The following is a 6194-nucleotide window of genomic DNA, read 5'->3' on the forward strand; positions in this document are numbered from 1 at the left end:
CGGGCGGCTGGCCAAGTGTGCCGGCCGCCGGTGCGCGGTGCTGCTTCCTGGATGCTGTGCGCTCGCCTTTGTGTGCGTCTCTGTGGCTCTCGCCAGCCGCCCGAAGACGTCAGCGGTTCAGGACCCCCATCAGCCAGGAAGGAGAGAAAGACCGAGGATGCTCCACGCAGGCTCGCTCTATTTCTCTCTCTCTCTCTCTCTCTCTCTCTCATTCCAGGGCCTTTCCCGTCTCCAAAGCTACCCCTGCAAGAGCTTGCGCGTAAAGCATTGGCCGAACCCAGTATTTGGGGAGCGGGAGAGAGAGCGGGATCAGGGGAGAAGAGGGGGGGGGTGTCAAAAACTCGCCCTGGAGCAGCTGAAAACTCTCTGCCTTACCTCTCCTATGTAAGCCCCAGCTGTATTTACTCGCAAGTAAAACTCAGCGAGTTCGATGGGACCTCTTGGAGGGTAGGGGGATGGGTGGATTGGATTGAAGGCAGTGGAGGCTGGTGGCTCCGATTTCAGTGGGGCCTGTGAATCCATTCTGGGTTTTGGCCAGAACCAGCCAGAACTCTAAGGGAGCTATCCAAGGTGCTGAACCTATTTGGGGGTTAGGGGTTAGCATCTTGGATCGCTCCTTTAGAGTTCTGGCTGGTTTTGACTGAAACCCAGATGGATTCAGAGCCCCACCGAAATCAGAGCCACCAGCCTCCACTGATTGAAGGCAAATTCTTTTCTTTCTCTCAGCCTTAGAATCCCCCCCCCACACACACACACACACCTCTGCCACCGCCACCCATCCACAATATAGGGGATCATTCATACAGGCCTACCTTGCAGGGTTGTTGTTGTCAGAGTTACAACACAGTAACTTGGGTGAAGAGCTCTGGAAGCTTGGAAGTCCTTGACAAATGTTAAGGGTGATAGCAAGGAGCCTTCTGTCCTGACTCCTCTGGAAATTCCAAGGTGGTGAAGGACAAAAAGATGATACCAAACAAACAAATCAGTCAAAGTCAGCATCAAGAAGGGGCCTCCTGTCTCCCAACTTGGGACCAGGATACCTGAGAGAGTGCCTTCTCCCTTACCAGCCCACCCAGTCACTGAGGTCATCAGAAGGCATGTTCCTGGTAGTTCCACATGGACCTATGGCCCAAGTAGAATCCACCAGGAGAAGAGCCTTCAGTGTGGTGGCCCCCTTCCTTTGGAACTCCCTGCCTCTGGAGGTCAGGCAGGCACCAACACCAGGTTGTTTTCAGGACCTCCTGAAAGCAACTGTTTTCCAGGAAGACTTCCTTGGTTAACCAGCCTGAGTTTTATGGACACTGTTTTTTTTTAAAGAATAATCTTAATTTCATGTTGCTTCTTTTTATCTTTTGTTCATTTTATCTCCTGTTGTTCACCACTCCAGAATCTGTTTAGATGTGGAGCAGTATACAAATGTTGTAAGTAAGTAAGTAAGTAAATAAATAAATACATGAGCCTGCCCTGGTATTAAGATCTGCAGGAGAGGCCCTAATTGCAGTGGTGGCGGGCACACTTGAAAGGGCTGTGGCCACCACTCTCTTGGTTCTTAGAAAGGCTGTGAAGCATGGCTGGCTGGGGAATGCTGGGAGTTGTCAGACTTTTTTCTGCCTTAACATGCATAGAATTGCACCCTTAGCCTTTTAAAATGCACAGTTTAAATATTTTAATGTTTTTACTTTTTAATATTTTTTATTGGCTTAAGGTTTTATTTTTTGAAATTGTTGTACAATTTAAAAGTGCTTGATAGTTTTTTAGCAGCTAAGGCAGTACATAAATGTTAATCATAAATAAACAAATAAATAAATAAGAAAGCAAGAAGGTGGGTGGGGGTGGGGGTGGGGAAGCCAGCAGATATATCAATTAAAAACAAGCAGCAACAGTTTTTTTTTAATGTTTTATTATTTATTATTACATTGATATCCTGCCTTTTTCCTCCTCTTGCAAGGAACCCAAGGCAGCTCACATGGTCCTCCCCCTCCCCATTTTATCCTCACAACAACTCTGTGAGGTAGGTTAGGCTGAGAGTCAGTGACTGGCCCAAAGTCACCCAATGAACTTCATGGCTGAGTGGGGACTAGAACCCAGATCCAAGAAATCGAGAGCTAGAGCATCTCCAACAGGCATCTAGAGTGTCTTCCTTTGGTTGAAGACCACCAGCAAAAGAGAGACCACCACCACCTCTCTAGGTAATTGGTTCCATTGTTGAACTGCCCTCACCATGTGCAGTTTTGTGCAGTTTTTCCCCCATTCTAAAAGGTTGAGAAGCCTCTCTGAGGGCTTAGTGACTGGCAGGAAGGGCTTCAAGCTACCCTATGCTGGTCTTTTGCTCCCTTGGCTTTGGCCACACCCCTTTCACCTGCAGCCCCACCTACTACTGGAATGTGGCCCACTAGGGATGTCAGAAAAAACTGCAGTGGATCAAAACGATTCTGGATTTCTCTGAATCCACAGATTACCGGCTTTTCAGAGGTGCTCAGTTTCTACCAAGTTGCAGACCGTATACACACACACACACACGCATGCGCACGCACGCATGCGCACACACACACACACATATATATATACACCTTCCAGATGTTGTACACAACTTTTGTTATACAAAACTAAAGAATTAGCATTAGAAAAATAGCAATGTATACACCATTTTTTTAAAAACAGCAACAGGATGTTTTACACACCTCTGATCTTCAGCCTCTGCAGTACAGCAATCTTTTTTGTTTTTGTTTTTTGATGCTCATTGATTTTACACTGACCTACGAAAAGTACACAAAATGTTCCATGCCAGCAAAAGTTCCAGAAATTCTGATGGATATTTTTATGTACTTTGCCAGAGGGGTGAAACAAATCAACAACTGTCAAAGAGCGGACCAGGGAGCGGATGACGCCTGACAACCCACAAAACACAAACAGAGTAGGCTATATGAGATCTTTATATCCACATGGCCCACAAAAGCGTCTCTGAAATGGAATTTGGCCCTTGCTTGGGCTGAAAGAGGTTCTGAAACCCTGCTGTATGGGAATGTTCCTTATTGCGGAATATTCATTCAGTGACCTTCTAGTACATTTCCAAGTTCCAAGGCTAGCCCTGAGGGGTCCAGGGCAAAGTATGGTAGCACTAGCAGCAGGCAGAAGCAGTAGTACTGTCAGAGTCACCGCCAGCTGCTATTTTAACTTCTCACCATGCCCCACCTCTGATGTAGCTTTGTTCTGAAGTGGCCACTTGCGTGTTGCCAGAAAACAGGGAATGCATTGCCCCAAAAGAAGACAGAACAAGATTCAGGTTTGCACAACATTTGCATGTGCCAATGTATAGGTATAAATACTAATAAAGTCCACTTCGAGTCCACATCAAAGAGAACTCTTAAGAAATTAGAGCAACAACCTTGAAGTTGCCCATCTACAGTTATATCAGCTGGGCAGCAGTTTGAGCAGGCAGGGACACGGGCCATCCAGTTACAGTCTTTCCCATGATGGTGACACGGATTGTATTTCTATTTAAGGGCACCATCCTATGCATGATGTGGAGAAAGTGGATAGGTAGACATTTTTTTTTCTCCCTCTCTCATAATCCTAGAACCCAATAGGGTCATCCCATGAAGCTGATTGGTGGGAGACTCAGGACAGACAAAAAGGAAGGACTGCTTGACACAGCACACAGTTACCCTATGAAATTTGTGTCCACAAGATGTCATGATGGCCACCGATTTGGATGGCTTTAAAAGGGGGTTAGACAAATTCCTGGAGGACAAGACTTATTGATGGCTACTAGTCCTGATGGTTACATGCTACCTCCCATATCAGAGCGCAGTATGCCTATGTACACCAGTTGCTGGGGGACACGGGAGGGAGAGTGCTCTTGCACTCATCTCCTGCTTGTGGGTTTCTGGTTAGCCACTGCATGAACAGAATGTTGGACTAGATGGACCTTTGGTCTGATCCGGCATGGCTCTTCTTATGTTTGTATACATGGTTAGATATAAAAAAGTCCTACAACTCCCAGCATTTCCCAGCCAACCCTGACAAATGGCCATCCATCCCCTGCTTAAATACCACCATTGAAGGAGAGGCCACCATCTCCAGAAGCAGCTTGTTGCACTGTCAAACAGCTGTTACTGTGGATCTAAGATCAGAGACAGTGCTCCCAGGTCAGAGCCAGGAATCCAAGCTCTCCTCCCCCTCCCCCTCCCCCTCCCAGCTGGTGGGGAGAGAACCTTGCCTGCTGCCTCTCCGAGGTTGCAAACGCAAATTTGGAGAGGAGGGAAAGGGGCCATGCCTGTGGGTGGGGAGGGGACTGAGGAGACTGGCTTAGGTCATATCCCCAGGCCTCCCCAGCCTCCTTCTCTCCCACTCTGCAGAGCCCCAGCTAGTATGGGTGAGAAAGTCCATCTAGCCAAAATGCAGAGCAGGAGAAGTGTGGAGGCAAAAATCATCTCCACCGCTCCCTCTTCGCTGCATTAGATGGCTGTAAGCCTCTGAGTTCAGAGGCTTATGGCCATCCTGATAGGATTGTGCCCTAATTAAAAGTCTGGGTATACCAAAAGGTTTTGAGCTTTCAACCCCAAAATTGCAGTGCAGGTGCCCGTTGCACCACCATGGAGAGAGAATTGGGGTGACACAACTGAGAAGGCTCTGTCCTTTGTTGGCACAGAACGTATCTGAGGTGTTTGGAGAAATGCTTCCTATGGCAGATGTGCTGCACATCAGCAACACAAAGTGTGTGTGTGTGTGTGTTGGGGGGTGGGGTGTCGGAAGATACAAAAGAAAGCCATGGCAAACTGCGCATGTGTCAATTCCATAGTTAATTGTAGCAATTCTTCAAGTTAAAGTGGAACTCAAGGGAGAGCAAGAAACAATTAAGGTGACTGGAAGGTGGGGGGAGATCCAGTCATCCCTAGTCAAGCCACACTCCATGTTGCTCTCTGCCATCTTTATCAATCCTTTCATATTTGCACTCCCTCCGAAATCTATTTCCTTTGGGTATCAATATAGTTAAGTATGCTCTTGCAGCCAGTATGCATGAGTGCTGTGCCTAGAAAGATGTGCCTTTGAGCTGGCAGTGGCAATCAGCAAATGACTAATGATGGGCACAAATTCTTGTTCAGCTAAAGGCTTTTTGGCACAGGGTTGCCTGGGAGAAATCAATCCATCCCTACCAGATGTACTGATGAAAAATACGCCAAATTAATGAAAGTTATAGGACTTGATGCCAGTGCAAGGCAGAAATGAATGAGTTTTTGAGCCTGATTTATGAATAACACAGGAGTCGCAACTCCAGTTGGGCAGGAATTGTAAAGAGGTGAGGAAATTTCTCTTGTGAATGCTGATTTTTGTTGTTGTTTTGGTTTCACATACATATCCTAGTGCTGTGCTGGTTTGGCATTGACTTCTCAACACAAAGAAGCATACAGTGGTGTAGTGGGACCAGGGCTCACAGGGACATAGCACCTGGACTCTTTTATTAGCAAGGATGCTGACATCACCTGCTGTCTCCCCTCAGAATTCCCCATTCCCTGTGAGCTTAACTGCAGTCCTCAAGAGCACTGGAGGGAAATGAATTTTCCCAGCAACACTATGTTGTTCCGTGTTGTCATGCAAAGGATTTTGGGGTTGGCTTGGTCTTGAATGAGCAATTCAGACCCATTCACTTTGCAAAAGATCTGCTCCTACCAGATGGAAATTCCTAGAACTGGTTTGTTGATATGGATAAACACTGCTGCCTGCATTTTTGGACTCCTTGTTGGGGGCATGGCAATGGGTGCAGTAATGTTGAGTGCCTGCCCTTCAAAATTTACCACTGCACCACTGGAAGCATAGGATGCATGTGTGCTGTCAGAGTATAATGTACCTCTCTTCTGAGCTGAGTTGCCCTTCTGCCTTGCTGCTGATGAAGGGAAAGATACACCAGGGAACTCTAGAAAGATGCAGGGCCATGAGTGGATTTTCTTTCTTCAGCAATAGGGATGGGTGAGGATTTCATTTCAGTTTGGTTTTGATATGAATTTAACAAAATTCAGAACACTCTCCATATTTGGGACAAAAAGAAAGTGAGATTTAAAAAAAAAAAATGAATGGAGGAGAAACCAGAACTGACTGATTCATCCATCCAGGACCAGGGCTTTGCTTAGCTCTTACACGTCCTTTCTTCTGCCCCTGAATAATTCAAAAATTGCTGCCCTTACAGGATGGGATAA

The sequence above is a fragment of the Heloderma suspectum genome, chromosome 11, assembly GCF_057233095.1.
Source record: "Heloderma suspectum isolate Gila_16-S chromosome 11, 16-S_ref, whole genome shotgun sequence".
Lineage (NCBI taxonomy): Eukaryota > Metazoa > Chordata > Lepidosauria > Squamata > Helodermatidae > Heloderma > Heloderma suspectum.